The 22,092-nt window shown below is 35.7% G+C and overlaps 1 pseudogene; it reads left to right on the top strand.

Moving 5' to 3' along the window:
* The first annotated feature begins 261 nt into the window (after window positions 1-261).
* Window positions 262-2,005, top strand: LOC117918041 (annotated as a pseudogene).
* The last annotated feature ends 20,087 nt before the right edge of the window (window positions 2,006-22,092 follow it).

Genomic DNA, 22,092 nt, shown 5'->3' with positions numbered 1-22,092 from the left:
TAGTTTTTCTATATTGGCAATACTAGGAATTTGTAACTGAATTTCCAAAATTTCAATGGATGATCATATAGAGATAACACAGACAACTGGGGAAGGTCTATTACATATCAAAAGGAGCTATAAAAGTAGCCAACAAGCAGTTTAAAACTGTACACCTTCATTGATGAAATGACCCTGAATGAAAATTCAGAGGTTGAGGAGGGCAGTAATGAAGAAACTTTGATCCCTTAAGCAAAATTCAAATTTGTTGAGATTGAAGAGATGGGTCCTTATGTCAATGGGAAGGAGCTTGTATGTAAGAACCAGTCTTAGAATCAACAAAGGATTATTTCCTGTTCACTCGTTCTTTTGTGTAATATGACCCATATCATTATTAATTCCAGATGTTAGTGGAGTTGTTCAAAGTGTCTCTCCTACAATGAGGATACGAAGGAAGAGTCACAATGACATTGTTCCTAAGCGTGATATAACTTTTGCGGACAAGACGTGAGTGTATATTTTATTTTTTCCACTGGTTACTTTGGTCTAATGTTGCTTCATATTGAACTTATTGACGTTTGAATTGTAGGAAGAAGACTGTTGTGGTCTCTTTGTGGAATGATCATGCTACTAATGTAGGGCAGGAATTGTTGGATAATGCTGATAAATTTCCAATTGTTGCAATTAAATCTCTCAAAGTTGGAGACTTCTAAGGTAATTCCCCTTGTTTTCTTGAATTTTGGTATTATTATGGCAATTCTAAAAAACATGAGAATGATAAGAAGTCCTCTTTGTAATGTTCTCTTCATATCTTGTTTTAGTTGTATCACTGTCAACATTGAGTGAAAGTATTGTACTGGTAAATCCAGATACACGCGAATAAAAAAAGTTGATATCCTGGTAAGGAATCATCCAGTGACCTATTACCTTGTTAGTTCTTGTAGTAAGTGTTTCTGACCATATGTTCTTGTTCACAGGTATGATTCTGAATGTAAAGGAGCTTCAATGGCTTCTATTGGGTCTGATATCAGTCCTTCATCTAAGGGTGGAGTGAGGTCCATGTACTATGACAGGGTTTCCCTTTCTCATGTAACCAGCAACCCATCTTTGGGTGAAGACAAGGTAATAATTATTGTCATTAAAATAACCTAACATGATCAACCTGGTCTTAGCCAAAGTTTTGAGTTAAAAGCATATTCAGTTTTGATAATGTGGGCTTGTCTTTGTACGACCTTCCTTTTTTAGCATCAGAGCATACATAAGCTTCATCAAGCCTGATCAAACAATGTGGTACCGGGCTTGTAAGACATGCAACAAGAAAGTCACAGATGCTATTGGATCTGGGTATTGGTGTGAAGGATGCCAAAAGAATGATGATGAGTGCAGTTTAAGGTAAGGGATTCATGGAATTTGAATCAATAAGAATCCAGCGATAGTAGTTGAAATTCATGAAAGTTGTCCTATGAGTGATGTTTCTTTGTTCCTTTCTGTTTTGTTTTCCAGGTACATAATGGTAGTGAAAGTTTCAGATGCTAGTGGTGAAGCTTGGCTTTCTCTATTCAATGAAAAAGCAGAGAGAATATTTGGGTGCTCTGCTGATGAGCTTGATAAGCTGAAATCACAGGTAAACTCTTGACAATATTGAAATATCTATGAGTTTGTCCAAATCTTAGTTAACTTGAAAGAGTTGCTCATTGATGCATTAATTCATATGTAGTTGGTTACTTATTTGGTAGCCTAGTTGGGTTCTATGGGAAAAAAAAAAAAAAAGATGAACTTCTGCCATTCAAAATCTGATGTTTAAAAAACCCAATCTTCTCTGCAGGAGGGAGAAGAGAACCTATTCCAACAGAATTTGAAGGAAGCTATTTGGGTCCCTCATCTTTTCCGGATTAGTGTTGCACAACATGAATACATGAACGAGAAAAGGCACAGGATAACAGCCAGGGCTGTTGTTCCAGTTGATTTTGCAGCTGAATCCAGATTACTGTTGAAGGAGCTATCAAAGATGAAGACTTCACAATAGGCTCCTTAGTTTATTTTGTTCTATGGATAACAATATTTAGTCAGTATGCCTTCAGTTCCCTCTATATCTTAAGACACATCCCATTGAATATAGAGGAAGCTTAATCCTAACTTGGAATGCACATACCATTATTGTAATATATGTTTTGCAGACATACATGTGGTTTTGTTGCATTGTAGAAAAATCACTTAAAAAGCAGTTTCACGACTTGGGTTTCCATGTGATCGACTTTTGGGCTATCTGGTTAATCACTAACGGTTATTTACCCCTATTTGCAGTCCTGCACCTTAATGCTTCAATTTGATATGGGATTGCATTCTTCATGTTTAATGGCTACGTCCACAATGGTTTGTAGTTCTGTAGTTTATTAAAATTATGATGTTTGAGAAAAGGTTTAGGGCAGCTTCTCAGTTGTGGTGATAAAAAGTAGAGTTCAGTTCTTGGTCAAGAAATTCTTCTTCATTTGAGATGGGAGAATACTTCCAAAAGTGGAGAAGAGTGTAGAAAGTGGGCATTGCTTTCATGTTTTGGGTGGAAAAAGTCATATAGGGTTTGTTTGGCAAATGCTTTTAAGAATATTTTTTTATTTTTTAGAACAAAAAAAAAAAACATTTGATAATCATAAATTTGCTTTTTGTTTTTTATTCTTAAAAATAAAAAACTTAGGTGGTGTTTGTTTTTTTGGCTTTTTGCTGAAAACCATTTAGTTTTAGAATTTAGGTTGTTTGTTTTTTTACTTTTTCATGACTTATTATAAACTTTTTACTAAATAGAAAAAGCCAAAATATATGGCTTTTTCTAAATAGAAAAAATAACACAATAGTTTTTTTTATTTTTTAATACTTAATAGAAATAAAATACTACAAAAACAAACAACCTAATATTTAATACTATTAAGTATTAAGGTTCTATTTAGAATTAAGTAAAAAAACAAACACCACCTTAGTGTTTTTGAGAAAATATTTTTAATTGTTATTTGATGGTTGTTTAAAACAATAATTATATGAACATGTAGAATGATAAAAAAAATAAAATATTAGATATAAAAATTATTTTTAAAACATATTAAAAAAGATTAAAAATAAATTTAAAATTAGGTATACAATTCTATAAAACATTAGTGATTAGTTTTAAAAAATTATTGTTAAAAAACTTAAAAATAATTACCAAATAGAGTTATAATTTCCCAAGAAATGGAAAATTTACGGAAACAAAGAAATACATTCCTTATCAATATCTTGGTATTTTTGCTACAACAGATAGTAGTGATTTCAAATAAATGAGGTGGTGTTTGTTTTTATAGGTAAATGGAAAAAGCTAAACCGAAAAACAAACACCACTTCAGTAAGTATAGATGATGGCAAATCCAGCTATACTGCAAAAAGCAATGTTAGAAAATAAGCTGCACCAAAGAAGATGAAGCTTCTAACGAAGACCGGAAACTTAGTTTCAAAGAACAAGCTTCATTTGATTAGATTGGATAGTTTTGAGTACTTAGGTAGTGACCAACATACAGCTAGCTAGGCAGAATGTGTGAAATCTATAATTTTATTGGAGAGATTTCTACCCTAAGCTACAATCTTGAGAAGTTGCATTTTACAATATCATCCCTTCCTGTAGGGAGAGACTAAAGTTGCAATCTTATGCAACAATTTAGCAGCATTGCCATCATCATCACCATCATCTTGAGAGAGAGGAGAGGTCCATTCCTGAAAGTCATGGAGGCTGCCAGTGAAATATGTGAAGAGTCCATCAACTCCTATCTTGTTTATCCAGTAATCATATTCTGCATATGGGTCTTGATGGAAGTTGAAGTGTAAGAACTGGTTCTCATTCCGATAAGTGTATGGGTGTACCTGCCATCACAATTCACAAGTTGGGTTTCTGATGACTTTTGCTCAATGCTTATGAAATACTTGCACATGAAAAAGAGAAATTTGAGATTTCCTAACAAGAAAATTTTGAAAGAAAACTAAAATCAGTAAACCAAAATTTGCACATGATCATGATCAGGACAAATCGAATCCTAGAATTCTTCTAGAGTACACATATGTAGATCTTCAAATTTCTTAAGAAAATAATTACCGAAAAGCACACAAGAAAAATGAAATCCTCGGATACAATCTTAGACAAACAGAACCATGAATTTTTTCTTTTTCCTTTCAAGGAAATTGAGCACCATGAATCAACGTGTTCATAGAGACCTAAAACCATGTTTAACAATTGTGAAAATTAAATAATTAGTGAAAATTACTGCATCATGGGTGTTTCTTAGCTCAACACCTTCAAACCTGTTCCCCTTCATATGGAGTTTAAGTTCATTCATAGAGATAACAAGTTTAATCTTTAATGGAGGCAAAATATTGGGATTGAGATCATGGATGCCCTATTTTTCTTGGCTCATTTCCTTAGTGAACACTGATATGGTAAACTGTTTTTGGTCACCACATAATATCACACACAACTCAATTGATGGAATTACTCCAAATATCATGTCTATTTAGGCATCCCATCCAAATGTCGTTGAAAGTTTGACCATGCATAGCATAGACTGACACAGAGAAACCTAGATGTATAAATGCAACATACAGCAACAAAGAGAGACAGAAGATATGGCATACATGATATGTTTCATAAATAGCCTTATTGATAACGTCCCACAAATAAGCTTTACACAGAGAAGATACAAACCTATAAGTCGTGGGCATGTGCTTTGCCAACAAGATCAGTAGGTGTTTGCAAATAATTATCTACCACTGAAACTACTGTGTCCTTCCAAGGTCCAATCCCTACCACTGCTTAATGAAGCTACAGTACCAAGAAACCATTGGTGGACCACTTGAGGAATGAAGAGAACCACATGATTGGATGGTCTAAGGGTCACCAAGGAAGACCCGATGCTTGGGAGAGGTTGAGTTCAAGTTTACCTTAAGGTAGTACCTAGGGTCCCTTAAGGTAGTACCTCAAGGCCACTAAGGTAGTACCTAAGGGCCCTTAAGGTAGTACCTAAGGGCCCTTAAGGTAGTACCTAAGCTACAGTACCAAGAAACCATTGGTGGACCACTTGAGGAATGAAGAGAACCACATGATTGGATGCTCTAAGGGTCACCAAGGAAGACCCGATGCTTGGGAGAGGTTGAGTTCAAGTTTACCTTAAGGTAGTACCTAGGGTCCCTTAAGATAGTACCTAGGGTCCCTTAAGGTAGTACCTCAAGGCCACTAAGGTAGTACCTAAGGGCCCTTAAGGTAGTACCTAAGGTACAGTCCCAACAAACCATTGGTGGAGCACTTGAGGAATGAAGAGAACCACATAATTGGATGGTCTAAGGGTCACCAAGGAAGACTCGAGGCTTTGGAGTGGTTGAGTTCATGTTTACCTTAAGGTAGTACCTAGGGTCCCTTAAGGTAGTACCTCAAGGCCACTAAGGTAGTACCTAAGGACCCTTAAGGTAGTACCTAAGCTACAGTCCCAAGAAACCATTGGTGGATCACTTCAACACTGAAGAGAACCACATAATTGGATGGTCTAAGGGTCACCAAGGAAGACCCAAGGCTTTGGAGAGGTTGAGTTCAAGTTTACCTTAAGGTAGTACCTAGGGTCCCTTAAGGTAGTACCTAAGGGCCCTTAAGGTAGTACCTAAGCTACAATCCCAAGAAACCATTAGTGGACCACTTGAGTAATGAAGAGAACCACATGATTGGATGCTCTAAGGGTCACCAAGGAAGACCCGATGCTTGGGAAAGGTTGAGTTCATGTTTACCTTAAGGTAGTACCTAGGGTCCCTTAAGGTAGTACCTCAAGGCCACTAAGGTAGTACCTAAGGGCCCTTAAGGTAGTACCTAAGCTACAGTCCCAAGAAACCATTGGTGGAGCACTTGAGGAATGAAGAGAACCACATAATTGGATGGTCTAAGGGTGACCAAGGAAGACTCGAGGCTTTGGAGTGGTTGAGTTCATGTTTACCTTAAGGTAGAACCTCAAGGCCACTAAGGTAGTACCTAAGGGCCCTTAAGGTAGTACCTAAGCTACAGTCCCAAGAAACCATTGGTGGAGCACTTGAGGAATGAAGAGAACCACATAATTGGATGGTCTAAGGGTCACCAAGGAAGACTCGAGGCTTTGGAGTGGTTGAGTTCAAGTTTACCTTAAGGTAGTACCTAGGGTCCCTTAAGGTAGTACCTCAAGGCCACTAAGGTAGTACCTAAGGGCCCTTAAGGTAGTACCTAAGCTACAGTCCCAAGAAACCATTGGTGGATCACTTCAACACTGAAGAGAACCACATAATTGGATAGTCTAAGGGTCACCAAGGAAGACCCGATGCTTGGGAGAGGTTGAGTTCAAGTTTACCTTAAGGTAGTACCTAGGGTCCCTTAAGGTAGTACCTCAAGGCCACTAAGGTAGTACCTAAGGGCCCTTAAGGTAGTGCCTAAGGGCCCTTAAGGTAGTACCTAAGCTACAGTACCAAGAAACCATTGGTGGACCACTTGAGGAATGAAGAGAACCACATGATTGGATGCTCTAAGGGTCACCAAGGAACACCCGATGCTTAGGAGAGGTTGAGTTCAAGTTTACCTTAAGGTAGTACCTAGGGTCCCTTAAGGTAGTACCTAGGGTCCCTTAAGGTAGTACCTCAAGGCCACTAAGGTAGTACCTAAGGACCCTTAAGGTAGTACCTAAGCTACAGTCCCAAGAAACCATTGGTGGATCACTTCAACACTGAAGAGAACCACATAATTGGATGGTCTAAGGGTCACCAAGGAAGACCCAAGGCTTTGGAGAGGTTAAGTTCAAGTTTACCTTAAGGTAGTACCTAGGGTCCCTTAAGGTAGTACCTAAGGGCCCTTAAGGTAGTATCTAAGCTACAATCCCAAGAAACCATTGGTGGACCACTTGAGTAATGAAGAGAACCACATGATTGGATGCTCTAAGGGTCACCAAGGAAGACCCGATGCTTGGGAAAGGTTGAGTTCATGTTTACTTTAAGGTAGTACCTAGGGTCCCTTAAGGTAGTACCTCAAGGCCACTAAGGTAGTACCTAAGGGCCCTTAAGGTAGTACCTAAGCTACAGTCCCAAGAAACCATTGGTGGAGCACTTGAGGAATGAAGAGAACCACATAATTGGATGGTCTAAGGGTGACCAAGGAAGACTCAAGGCTTTGGAGTGGTTGAGTTCATGTTTACCTTAAGGTAGTACCTAGGGTCCCTTAAGGTAGTACCTCAAGGCCACTAAGGTAGTACCTAAGGGCCCTTAAGGTAGTACCTAAGCTACAGTCCCAAGAAACCATTGGTGGAGCACTTGAGGAATGAAGAGAACCACATAATTGGATGGTCTAAGGGTCACCAAGGAAGACTCGAGGCTTTGGAGTGGTTGAGTTCAAGTTTACCTTAAGGTAGTACCTAGGGTCCCTTAAGGTAGTACCTCAAGGCCACTAAGGTAGTACCTAAGGGCCCTTAAGGTAGTACCTAAGCTACAGTCCCAAGAAACCATTGGTGGATCACTTCAACACTGAAGAGAACCACATAATTGGATGGTCTAAGGGTCACCAAGGAAGACCCGAGGCTTGGGAGAGGTTGAGTTGAAATTTACCTTAAGATAGTACCTAGGGTCCCTTAAGGTAGTATCTCAAGGCCACTAAGGTAGTACCTAAGGGCCCTTAAGGTAGTACCTAAGGTACAGTCCCAACAAACCATAGGTTGACGACTTGAGGAATGAAGAGAACCACATAATTGGATGGTCTAAGGGTCACCAAGGAAGACCCAAGGCTTTGGAGAGGTTGAGTTGAAGTTTACCTTAAGGTAGTACCTAGGGTCCCTTAAGGTAGTACCTCAAGGCCACTAAGGTAGTACCTAAGGGCCACTAAGGTAGTACCTAAGCTACAGTCCCAACAAACCATAGGTGGACGACTTGAGGAATGAAGAGAACCACATAATTGGATGGTCTAAGGGTCACCAAGGAAGACCCGAGGCTTTGGAGAAGTTGAGTTCAAGTTTACCTTAAGGTAGTACCTAGGGTCCTTTAAGGTAGTACCTCAAGGCCACTAAGGTAGTACCTAAGGGCCGTTAAGGTAGTACCTAAGCTACAGTCCCTAAAAACCATTGGTGGATCACTTGAGGAATGAAGAGAACCACATGATTGGATGGTCTAAGGGTCACAAAGGAAGACCCGAGGCTTGGGAGAGGTTGAGTTCAAGTTTAGCTAAGGTAGTACGTGAAGGCCACTAAGGTAGTACCTAAAAGCCACTAAGGTAGTACCTAAAGGCCATTAAGGTAGTACCTAAGGTATAATACCAAAAAACCATTAATGAACCACATGAGCACTCAAGAGAAGCACATAATGGCATGGTCTAAGGGTCACAAAGAAAGACCTGAGGCTTGGGAGAGGTAGAGTTCAAGTTTAGCTAAGGTGGTACCTAGGGTCCCTTAAGGTAGTACCTGAAGGCCACTAAGGTAGTACCTAAAGGCCATTAAGGTAGTACCTAAGGAACAGTACCAAAAAACCATTGGTAGACCACTTGAGCACACAAGAGAAGCACATAATGGCATGGTCTAAGGGTCACAAAGGAAGACCCGAGGCTTGGGAGAGGTTGAGTTCAAGTTTAGCTAAGGTAGTACCTAGGGTCCCTTAAGGTAGTACCTGAAAGTCACTAAGGTAGTACCTAAAGGCCATTAAGGTAGTACCTAAGGTACAGTACCAAAAAACCATTGTTGGACCACTTGAGCACTCAAGAGAAGCACATAATGGCATGGTCTAAGGGTCATAAAGGAAGACCCGAGGCTTGGGAGAGGTTGAGTTCAAGTTTGGCTAAGGTAGTACCTAGGGTCCCTTAAAGTAGTACCTAAGGGCTCTTAAGGTAGTACCTAAGGTACAGTCCCAAAAAACCATTGGTGGACCACTTGAGCACTCAAGAAAACCACATAATGGCATGGTCTAAGGGTCACAAAGGAAGGACCGAGGCTTAGGAGAGGTAGAGTTCACGTTTAGCTTACTGAAACAGTATTAAGTGCACAAAAAGAATAATAGTTTGGTCAATAACTAACAAAGCCCATATTCCAGTTTCTTTGTTCCAAAAAAATTGGCATCCTAACATCTATACCAATTTTTCTTCCTTTCTTCCTTCCTATCTTGTTTGAAGAAATGAAGCAACCAAGTACTCAATGAACTTTTCTAAGTAAAATCTATTTGTTTGAGAACTAAAGAGTAGTGCATTCCTTTGCTTATGTAAAGACAATTACACCCTAAATGATTATTTCAGAGAAATGGACAGTATGATAGGCTTAATATAATATTTATACAAAAAGATATTATAAACTAGATTCACAAACTTTTTGTTTCACTATAATTATACTAAAAATCTTTCAAACAAAGAAACTAGCACATCTCAACTCATCCACTTTCATTATTTTCTTACATTCAAGTGGCTCCTAATGGAAACCATAATCACAACTTATAATATTTTACTCTACCACTGATCCATAAATCTAGAAACCATTTTTGACTACAATATCTTGTAAGTACCAGCACCGTATATCATTCCAACACTATCAACAAGTCCAACACCAATGTTTTAATACTACATTTTACACGTAGGCAAGAAAAATATTTTCCCCTAGTGGAAGCAATCTTATTAACATATTTGCTAGCTTCTTGGATCAGTTTCTGTCATGGGAACTGACTTACATCATTGCATATCAATCATCATTGAAATAAATGAACTCCTAAAATTCAGAAGTTCTCTTTCAAAGAGATGAAACAACTAAGTACCAAAAAACATTTTCTAGATTGAATACACTTTTTAGCAACTAAGGAATAGGCAATTCCCTTGTTTATGTAGAAAAATAGTGACTTGTAATCGTGTCAAATATTGAAAGCAAAATAGGCTTAACATATTATTTGGTTCACTAAGATATTATATACAACATGAAAATCTTCTTGTTTCAACAATATGTATATGTTTCAAAATTAACTTGTACCCATATGGGCAACAAGGGATAAATATTTGTACTTCATCCAGTTGCTGACAATTTCACTTCAGTTTTACCAAAAATCATTCTTAGAAAAGAACGAACACATATCACCCTATCCACTTCCTTTATTTTTTAAAACCTAAAATAACACCAAGGGCCACAAACCCATGATGTACCACAGAGACACAAGCACATCATTCATCCTGAACCCATCATCTCCCTTCCAATTCGGCAACTTTTTCAAGAAATACACATCCTTGACTAACAAAGGCACAAAATAATGTGTTACACTCTTCTTAGAGTGATCAAATTGTGAGGAAGAAAAACGAAAAAGAACATATGGAGCAGGTATATTCATTTACTAGATCAATTATACCTCAATGTGTACCATATAAAATAACTGGTACCATAGAACTATGACTAGAATTTGAAATGGGTTTCTAGCCCTAGTACTCATCAGGATTTTCCAAATTAATGAAATAAGCACAACAACAACAACGACAAAACCATATCCCATCAAATTAAACAAACACAAAAGCAAAACAAAAGCACTTCTCTTTAGTATGAAATGGTTGCAGTCCATGGTATCGGAGTCTGGTCAAGAGTGAGGTTGAAAACATAGTAGATGAGTCCAACCCACAACACGAAAAGCAGAGCTGATGTTGTCCAGTCTCCTCCATCCCCACCATCTCCGTTCTCACTATCCAATTTAGCTCAATTTTCAGCAGCTGGGTTTTCTGGATTCTGAGTGTTGAAGGAGCTCTGACAGATTTGAAGGCCACCCCTTTTCTGAAATGTAGAAATTGGGTGTTTGGGTTTACTGAGAATTAGAGGGTTTGGGTTTGGGGTTCTGATAAATGAGATTCTGGAGTTGGAGTTACGGGTTTTGAGATAAACGAATGGAAGAGCAGAGACGTTGCAGGAGATGAGGGTGGTGCTGGCCAAATTGGTAGGGAAAGTTGTTCGGGTCGAGTTTCTTTGTGCTTTGAGAATGAAAATTTCAAATTGTTCTGCTGACATGGGAGGATTTGCTGATGACATGGAAAGATTTAGGGGCAATCTGGGAAGAGGAAAAATAAACAGTAGATAGTGCACATTTTGGATATTACTTTACATATTAATAATTGGATCTCATATTTTGTATATTTAGGTTATCAAAATCATATATTTTCCACATCAACAGCCCAAAACCTAATTTTCCCTTTTTTTTTTTAACTCTTTCCCAAAATCAAAGGACGGGTGGGGCAGGCGGCGGGTGGCAGGTGGCGGTAGAGAAAAGTAAGAAATAAAGTTGAAGATTTGCACATGCCAAGGGGTTGTTAGGAAACTTTGTGGGTGGTTCCCGTTCAATTATTGAAGAAAGATGAAGTTGAAGGGGGTTGTTGGGAAACTTTGTGGGTGGTTCCCATTGAATTATTGAAGAGAGAGGAAATGAAACTTTGTGGCAAGCACTCATCAAGGGATATAAAATATAATATAGAAAATCCTAACCCTAATCTAAAGCCACGCAACATTATATCCAATTTTTGTGGTCGATGAATAAATGGAATCTAATAAACATTATATCAAAATATAAACTTTTTAGGTTTTGGGGTTTAGTCAATCCAATCATTCATAGAGGTGGTCATCCAAGAATACCTAGCATCCACCTTTTTTCCCCTCAAGGTGTGTAGCTAGTTTACAAAAATACCAAGGTTTAAAGAAAGAGTGATAGAGTGGAAAATTGTTGGAAACCCAGATTCACTTCATTCTCATGCCCCGAATCTCATAGGATATATGAAAATCTATCCTAGGCTCTCTAAATCTATCACAATGGAAAACCAAGTATTAAAAAAAAAATTAATATTAAGACCACAGAAATCATAGATTTAGATAATAAAATCAAATACATTTGATCTGGATGTTCCATATTAATTTCAATCAATGTAAATAACTCTAAAGTCATAATGGATCATGTAAACACTATGATCTTTAACTCGATAACTCTTCCTTTTATCTAGAGATAGTGAAGATCTCAAGAGTAGAAGGTAGAGTTCTCTCTCTGAATTGGGGAGAGAAAATGACAAGACATAAAACCCTACCCCCTAAAGAAGTATTTATAGGCTTCCTACATATTGGGCTTAAGTGACTTAAGCCCAGATAGGTTTGGGTCACTGAATCTACCCAAAAAAATTGTTAATTGATTAATTAACCATACATAACCCTAATTTATCAATTAAGATAATCCAGAGATACCACTCACTTATCTTTGTGCAATCTTATGTAATTACCAAAATGTCTTTATGCACAAAAGTGAACTAAAAACCTATCCAACCCTTACAAACCGTACCATCAAAGAATATGAGCTTAGAGCGAGGACTATTGGGACCTATAGGAGTATTGATTCCCTCAAAATCAAATTTTAAAATTGACTCAACATCTCGCTATAGAGCATCAACTTCATTCCAATACTCTATATATATTACAATAAGACACCAAGTGCTCAAGTCCGTGACCTACTATCCATTGCATGTAGAATCCTCATGAACAAAGTAGTGTTATCTCTATCAAGATTACCTCTCAAATCCTTGAGTTACAAATCTCATTTATTATGTGATCAACTGACATACTCTATCTCCAAGGAGCATATGTCAAATTCTAGTAAATGAATTATTATGATTACAAATTTTATGATCAGATGTCCTTTAAATCACCCAAGGGGACACACTATCTCAATCTCAAAAGATGGTGTCTTTATTCAAAATACATGTTGCCACCAACCTCCATCAATAGTGACTCGATCCATAGGAATATATGACCATTTTAAGGTCTCACCTATAAGCCAAAACCTCCTATTAATTTAGACATAAGCTCAATATAATCTTAAAGTTGGGAGTTCATGTAGTATAGCAGTTTGGTGAATCATGATAATTAGTAATATTGTGTCATGATTCACTATAGGTCTTGTCCAGTGTGCATCACATACACTAGTGCACTCACTATGGGAAACTCTCTCGACGGTCAAGACAAGTCATCCTTCCAATTAGGAGGTGACGTACTACAATCTCTACTAAATTGCCCAAATCTATGAACCGATTGTGGACAACTTATCCATTTACAAGGAACCCATGACTTGTATCTTCTATGCAACCTCTAATGAACCCAAATTATCTACAATGTAAGAGACATGAACTGGATACTCAAATCAATGTCAATATACCAAAAGGATAGCAAGGGGACAATTAAGTTTAACTTTGTTACGTTATGTTTTACTTTTAAGGGCTTAATCCTAACAAAAATCACATGGTGTTTGAAATTCACTACATCGATTGAAATCTTATCTCAAAACATTCAGATTAATGGTAAAATTTTAAGCACCTAAATCTAAGATGTATTGTTTCTATTATTGATAGATCTAGTAGACCTAGGATCTAGAGAGAATACGCCTTTGTAATGTTATTCCCAACAATTATATGATTAAAGTTAATATATTTTGAGTTAGTATAAGAACTGAATATGTAAAAAAAAAAATGTTAAATATGTACAACCCTTTGTTTTATTTTGATTATGGTTGGAAGGAGAAGCAAAAGTACCTTTGATCTCATGCCTACTAAACCTTACCAGGCTAAATTTGTTGGAATTGGAAGAAACCTTAAGAACATGGTTACATGATGAGACAACAATACTAGAAATGTCAACACTTCCATCAATCTTAAAGGAGTAATAGATAACATGCACCCTAAAAGATCTAGGGTTGGGAATGGAGATATCCAAGTATTCCATTCAACTGGTACAAGTGTCCTAAGTTAGAATTTAGAATGCTAGAACTTTTATAGGGTATGTTAACTCTAATTTGTAAGGTTTTTTTTTTTATTTATTCCATGCTCTCTAGGTTTGAATGCATGAGATGTCTTTATTTATTTAGTTAACTATGACAATTAATGAATATGCTTCCCTTTTTTTTTTTGTTACTCTTGATATTAGGTTGTAAACTCTATAAGGAGTGTTAGATTTTTCTTATTGAATGTAAAATGTTTTTCCTATGTTCAGATGGGTTGTACGCTCTAGTTTGAAGGAGCGTAAGATTTTTCTATAATGTAAAATTCTCGCTTTTACCCATCTTTGCAATCCAAGAAAAAGAATGAGGCACTCCAAAAGTTATGTCACATCCATGATGGAGAAATCAACTAACAAAGCTGAGCTTTTCAATGAAAAAAATGATCCAGATCCCTAAAGGAAGCAACCTTGACTTGGAGATGCTGGTGGCACTGCTCAAGTGGTTGGATTAGCACTCAAATGTGCAGGTAGCAATAGGGATATATAGTTTTGGAAATTTGAAATAGAGGGCTTGTATTCTTGTCTAAAATTCCTGATTTTTGGTTACACAATCATTTTGGTGATTTGGTAAAATTAGAATTTTTTTTAGTTCTAGATTTTATTACCAAAATATGTGATAAGATCTTTAAAGGTCATGGAAAATATTTTTTTTTTTTTTAGGCTTTTATACTATTTTTTATATTTGCATATGTTTGGCATAAAAATTGATGTTTTGGTCAATCTTAGAAATAAGTTTTCATGATTTTTTCAAATGATTGAGATCCTTAAAGAATAAAGTTTCCTTATGGAAAGTGCTTTTATTTTTCTATATCTTTATAAAATATTTTTTATTATTATTAGTTGTATGAGATTTTGATTTAAGAGAATAAGTATAATTTTGGGAAATTCATGATAGATAATTTATTATTAAGAAGGTTACCTAATAGTTCTAGAAAATATACTAATTTAGTGGAAATAAAATATTTTGAAAATATATTCCAAAATAAAGTGTTTATTAAAATAGAAAATAGTGTATAGAAGATGAGTTTTTTTTCTTGAAAATAATTTTAAATTTTTGAAAACTTATTTTTTTTTTTAAATAAGGTCAAAAAGTTTCATTTCATTTTACATGAAGGTTCCAATTTAGGAAATAAATAATTTTGGAGAATTTTCATGAAAAAATATTTTATCCATTATAGAATCACTGGGATTTAAATTAATGCTCTTATTTTCATAAGATTAAGTGGAATGAAGCATTAGCAAAGCCCATATCTTTCATTATCAAGCCTATCTTAATTTTGGATCATTATCACCTCTTTGGACCCAAGGAATCAAAGGATATGAAGTTTTTACATTGACAATACTATATATGTCTATAATGGTTATACACTTAACTTGGATCTGAAATGGTTGAATCACCCACCATGGTCCCACTTACATAGTCCAATGGCTAAATTGATTAGATATGTCAATCTTGCCTTGAGATTGATTAATGCAAGAAGATGAATTTGAGACCTAGTAATATGATCATGACCTACCCATGCTTAATTTTTAAGATGCTAGGTTACCTTGCAAAAGGATATATATTTTTGCTAAAAAAAATTATTCTTACTTTATGTGAGTACTCAATATTTTAATGAATGGTTTATTTTCTATTACAACAATCATGTTATATAATCCAATTAATCTCATTCTTATAAGTCATAATTTTGTTGGACTTAACTATGTGGATTAGGAAAAAAAAAAACTAGACCTAGTTCTCATATCAGAAAAGTTGAAATGGGTAATTCAAGAATTTGTTCCTAATATCCCTAAAAAATAATCCACGTAGGAAAGAAAAGATATATATATCATAGTTGGCTAAAGCATATCAAAAGGCCAAGTGTATCCTTAGACCCTATATTTATCATTTTGGCACATGTTATCCAATGTTTGCCTTCTTTCATCTTTCGATCCCTTATTGTACACTTAAGATCCATTTTTGAGCTTTTACTATGTCTTCATTGGTGGTCCATTGTTACTCAACTTATCACTATGTTTGGACCTCTTTTAAAGATATATCTTGGAAGGTGATATAGATCCCTAGTGTGTTTTTTTTTTTTTTTTTTTTTTGTTTTGTTTTCCTTTTTAGTGACTCTAGTTCTAGTTTAGGAGTCTATTTTCTAGTGAGTCTTTCTTTTGTTTGGTTTTTGTTGTTTTTAGTGCTTTAGGTTTGTTTTTGTTTTTTATTGCATGTTTTTAAGTGATGATAAACTTTGGTTTGGTATTCGATTTTTAGAGTACGATTGATTTTTAATTTTTAGTGCATGAGTGATTTTTAATTTTAAGTTCATATTTTATTTTTGATTGTGATTGCATGTGATCTTAATTTTTGAGTTTGTATTTGTTTTTTTTTTATTATTACATGATTGATTCTAATTTTTAATTGCATGTTTAGCATAGCTTATTTAGCTCACTTAGATGCATTTTAGTTTGACTTACTTAGATGCACTTTAGTTCAGCTCACTTAGATATACTTTAGTTTCACTTAGTTACATTTTAGGTTTAGTTCACTTAGTTGCACTTTAGGATAACTCATCTTAGTTGTGTTTTAATTTGTTAGGAATTTGAGGCTAATCCAAACTATGGTAATCACCCTAGAGAGGGGGGGTAAATAGGGTGATGGTCTCTTTTTCACAAATTTAAACTATGCAAAAATAAGAGACAATTATATGCAAATATATAATAAACAAAATAAACACAATTGCATATAATTTAAAAGAGTTAGGGAAGAGAGAGTGTAAACACGAGAGTTTATAGTGGTTCGGCACTTCCTTGCCTACGTCCACTCTCCTCAACCTCCTAACCGAGTGAGGGTTCCACTATCTTGAAGCTTCAACCAAGCTTCCAATCTCTTTACAATTGGATTATGGTTCCAATTCACCCTCTTGGACTTTTGGCTCCAAGCACCCTTTACACTTCTCAAGAGTTATCCCACTCTTGAACAACCTCTCAAGTGATACCCCTCACTTGAGAAAATTCCTCTCAAAGATATACAAAGATTGATCTCACAAAAATCTTAGTAATAGAACATTAGGCTCAAATGATACAAGAGAAACTAGGATTGAATGGTACACTAAAGATATGCAAGTTTTGGAATAATGGTGCACTCAAAAATACTCTTCCAAGGCTCAAATATAATCAAGAAAGATTTGGGAAGGTTTAGCTTATGAAACAATGAAGTTTGGAGCCTTTTTATAGAAGAAAAAAGTCATACTAACCGTTGGAAGTTCGACCGGTCAAGCTAGGGGTCGACCGGTTGACTAGCCGTTAGGAAAAGTGACAGTTGGGCCTCAATTGGACCTCGACCGGATCTCAACCGGTTGAGGTTCAACCTTGACCGGGAAGAGGAAGCCACTGGGAGAGAGAGAAACTTTTTGGCTCCCTCAACCGGTCTTCGATCGGACGAGCACAACCGGTCGACCGGTTGAACCGGTTGAGCCATTCTTTTGGCTCAACACTCAACCTTTTTCAACTTAAAACCTTTTAACACAAGTTTGAAAATTATTTAACATAAGGTTTTAGTTGAAAACATGAAATCATCCAATTCTTAAGATATTTAAAACAATATTACTCTTGGATGATTTTGGTGCATAAATAAATAATGAAATGCATGAAAGTCCTAGTGCACCAACAACCTTACCAAGAGATCCTAAGAAGCTTTGGTCTTGAAAAACTCTTCTCTTTGAGGTGGTCTTCTTCTTCATGATTTCTCCTTGGCTTGATTTGTTTTTGGATTGCCACTTTGGAAGTTGTCTTGCCTAATCACACTTGAAATATGATCATTAGTTCTAAACCTTGTTTTGTTATCATCAAAATCAAGATTAACCAAACCTTGGTTTCACATAATTCATTACATTTAGGTACATTTTAAGTTAGTTCATCTAGGTGCATTTTAAGATAGTTTATCTAGATGCATTTTAGGATGCTTTTAAGTAGATGGCATGTGCTTGGAGCTTGAGTTTGGATTTTTGAGATTGAGAGTTAGAGATTGTACATGGTCTTTGAGATTTTTCTTTGGATTTTCAAATCCAGATTTTTCTTTGGATTTTGAAATTGGGAGGGCTCTAAAAAGGAAAAGGGAAAACTTTTTGGAAATAGAATTCTTAAATGGAATAGACGACTACATTGTTTTTTTAGATAGAAAGTTTGAATTAAGGAATGAATCTTTAAGTATACTTAGTTGCATAGGAATTTGAAGAAAAAAAGACTCTCATGGTGATGGAGGACAAGGGGGAATGAAGATGGAAAGTTGGAAATTGGAAGTTTAAAGAAAGAAAAATTATCTTGATGCATGGTTTTGGAAAGTTAGAAATTTAAGGGATTCTCTCTAGTGGACAATTTTGGGAGTTTGATTTTGAAGGGATTCTCTTGAGTCCACGTATTTCAATTGAGAGTTGCAAAAGTCCACGAGCAACCATAGGACTCTAGGAGAACACACTCATGGATTACCATGGAGATTGAGAGAGAGTAGGAGAGCTTTCCCATCATATGTTGAACAGGTTTTAGTATTTTAGCCATAACTCTCCTTATACATAATGGAATAAGTTGATTCTTGAAGTTATGGAAAGCTAAAAGAAAGGGATATGATTGTTAAGAAAAATTTTCCTAAATCAATTGTTATCAAGGAGTAAATTTTGTGATATAGTTCGGGTGAGCTTTTTCATTATATGTTAAATAGGTTTCAGTATTTTGGGTACCACTTTTGCTACAAATATCGGAATAAGGTAATTCTTAAAGATATGGAAAGATAAAAGAAATGGCTACAATTTGTTTGTTGACAACTTTTTCTATACCAATTGTTATCAAGGAGAAAATTTTGACAAGGTTCATGCACAGGATTAGCCTAAAGAGAGGATTACATCATTGAGAAGAGGCACATGGATTTTGGATTCTTGGAAATTGAGGGCTACCATTGGAGAAGGAGAATAGGGTTTTCACCAATTATTCTTGAATAAATAGAGAGGCAACTTGAGAAGGAAATGTGAAGTCTTGAAGAAGAAAATAGAGGCAAAAGGTTTTTTTTTTTTTAGGAGAAAAATTCTAAGTATTTATTGTGTCCCTGTTATGCCTTATTGCCAATTATTTTACATGTTTTTAACATTTCAACCTCCTTATGAATATTTGTGTGAGCTTATTTGATTACTAACTCACATTGTAGATATATTGTATATGATAAATGACTCTTCTTTTATGTCTTATTTTCCTTTTTGATATTTTATTTGAATTCATTTTGAGGGTGTAATAATGATTACTTTTCTTCGAGCTTGATTATTGTTTATTCATTTTGAGGTGCATTTTGTATATTATGGGACTTGTGATATGATATGTTCATGAGCTAATCTTTGTTGTTTTATGAAAGCGCTTAGCTTGCTAATAAGGTGTGTTTTTTTATTTTCCTATTTGTTTGTTTTTATTGACATGTATGCCATATGCAATTATTCTCTTGATATGTTTTCATTTGATTATCATTCTTGCTTAGTTTATTTACTTAGATTCTTGGTATCCATGATTGATTGACCAATTGTCATAATTATCTCAACTTAATTAGTAAAACATGTTATTAGGGTTTAGAGGGGTGTTATGGCTTATCATAGTACATTTCCAATTAACCCTCGAACTTAGATTCGGCTTTTCAAAGACATGTTTAGAGGGGTTTTATTTCTTATTTTGTTTTCCGTTTAAAAAACAACTCCAACACTCTCAGTTTGCTTCTTGATAATAGAGCATCGTACCATGTCACTTCTAACTCAAGCAGTCTTTCCATTCATACTCTTTATGATGGCTCTAATGACACTGTGATCGGTGATAGCATAGGTTTTCCTATCACCCAAATTAGTTCTCATTCTCTCTCTACACCTTCTCATACATTTTATTTAAATAATGTTTATTGTGTTCCTACCATGAAAAATAACCTTATGTCTATCTCCCAATTTTGAAAATCTAATAATGCATTAATCACATTCTCATCCTCTACTTTTCATGTGAAGGATCTACACACGAAAGCAATCCTTTTACAGGGTTGGACTAATGATGGCATGTACGAGTGGCTGGTTTTCTCTATCAAGTCTTCTCCTTTAATTGTTTTTTCAAGTGTCAAGACCACTTTGTCTGAGTGGCATCATAGATTAGGACACCCATTATCTTACATTCGTAGGCACATAGTCTCTAGCTTTAATTTAAGACTTATCGAGTCATCTATCTTTATCTTTTAATTATAATGTTTGTCAATGCAATAAAAGTCACAGATTACCATTCTCTATTTCTTCAATTGTTTCTTCTCAACCTCTTGAAATAATATCTACTAATATGTGGACCTCTCTTATTCATTCGTTAGTCGATTTCAAATACTATGTTATCTTTATATGATCACTTTACAAAATACATTTGGTTTTATCCTCTCAAACAAAAATCTCATGTTTCTAATGTTTTTATTCGATTCAAAGCACTTATCGACAAAAATTTTAATCAAAAAATCCTCACACTTTTCTCTAACAATGGTGGGGAATATTAAGCCCTTACTATTTTCTTAGCAATTAATTGTATTTCTCATCTCACTACTCCTTCACACACACCAGACATAATGTGTATTCTAAACGACATCATCATCATATTGTTGAAACAGGTATGTCTTTTCTCTCTCATGTTGTCATGCCTCTCTCATATTGGTCATATGTTTTTTCTACTATTGTCAATCTCATTAATCGCATGCCAACTCTCACTCTTCATCTTTCTTCTCCATATGCAAAAAATTTTAGATCTTAGCCAAACTACTCCAAATTTCATGTCTTTGGTTGTCTATGTTATTCTCATCTTCATACATATCTCCACATAAACTAGCACCTCGCTCCACACCATGTGTCTTTCTAGGTTATTTTCTCACCCAAAGTGTCTATTTCTGCCTAAATCCTTTTTCCTCCAAAATTTACACCTCTCGTCAATTGTTCGTAATCAAGCACCTTATCTTACTAGCTTCTCCTCCCCCTTCATGTTTAATGTCCCAATTTTACCTTCCTTAGTGCCCCGTATGTCGTCTCCACCACTAAACCCTATAGTTTCATTGTTCGACTCCCCTTAATGTGCAAATTTGCCACCAACTAAACAATCTGCATCCCTATTTCCGTATTCACCCCCACATCTTTTTTCACCTTCAGTTATTATTGCCCGCTTCCAAAACAACATTCAAAAACTCATTCAAAAACTTAACCTTTCTGGTCGAACCTCTTTATTCGATGATCTTGAACCTAGCACCACTACCCAAACCTTCAAAGATCCTAAATGGCGTCAAGCTATGTTAAAAGAGTATGATGCTCTTATTCGAAATGGTACATATGAACTTGTCCTCCCAGAACCAAAGCACAATATCGTTTGGTGTAAGTGGATATTTCACACTAAGCATTCACCTGATAATTTTGTTGATAAGTAAAAAAACACAACTTATTGCCAAATGATTTCGCGATAGCCGGGTGTTGATTATCTAGTCTTATTGTCAAACCCACCACTACACACCTTGTTCTCAATATTGCAATCAGTTGTGGTTGGTCTCTATGCCAACTAAATGTTAACAATGTTTTCATTGAGGCCACTTGAATATGTTTTCATGGTTTAACCACTAAGATTCATTGATCGTGATCTTCCCGATCATGTTTTCAAATTACGTAAAGCTATATATGGTCTCAAGCAAGCATCGCATACTTGATATCATGAGCTTTGTTAGTTTTTATATCACCTCTTACTTCACCAACTCCCATGTTGACACATCAATATTTGTCTTCAATATTGGTGGTATCATGGTCTATCTCCTTGTTAATATTGATGACATTTTCATTACAGGTGACAATGATGTGTTGTGCAGTAGTTCATCTTAACTCTTGCCCAACAATTCTCCCTCAAGGATCTCGAGTCCCTCTCTTATTTTCTTAGCGTTAAAGTCACACAACATCATCATGGATATTTTTCCCTCAACATCAATATATTAAAGATCTTTTAGGTCGAACTCACATGTCAGATACCAAACCAATCATCGCAGCACTTATTATATATCCAACTATTGAAATCCACACTAGTACAACCCTCTCTAATCCAAGAGAGAATCAGACTACTATTGGCAATCTTCAACATCTCTCTCACACTTAGCTTAATATCGTTTTTGCATTGAATAAACTCTCACAATTTATGCGTCATCCTACTAGTGATCACTAGAATGTCGTCAAACAACTTCTTCAATATCTTTGTGGCACATCTTATCATGGTGTGGTAATTTATTATGACTTCTCCTTCTCACTTC

The sequence above is a fragment of the Vitis riparia genome, chromosome 7, assembly GCF_004353265.1.
Source record: "Vitis riparia cultivar Riparia Gloire de Montpellier isolate 1030 chromosome 7, EGFV_Vit.rip_1.0, whole genome shotgun sequence".
Classification (NCBI taxonomy): Eukaryota; Viridiplantae; Streptophyta; class Magnoliopsida; order Vitales; family Vitaceae; genus Vitis; species Vitis riparia.
This window is presented reverse-complemented; position numbering and strand designations above follow the sequence as displayed.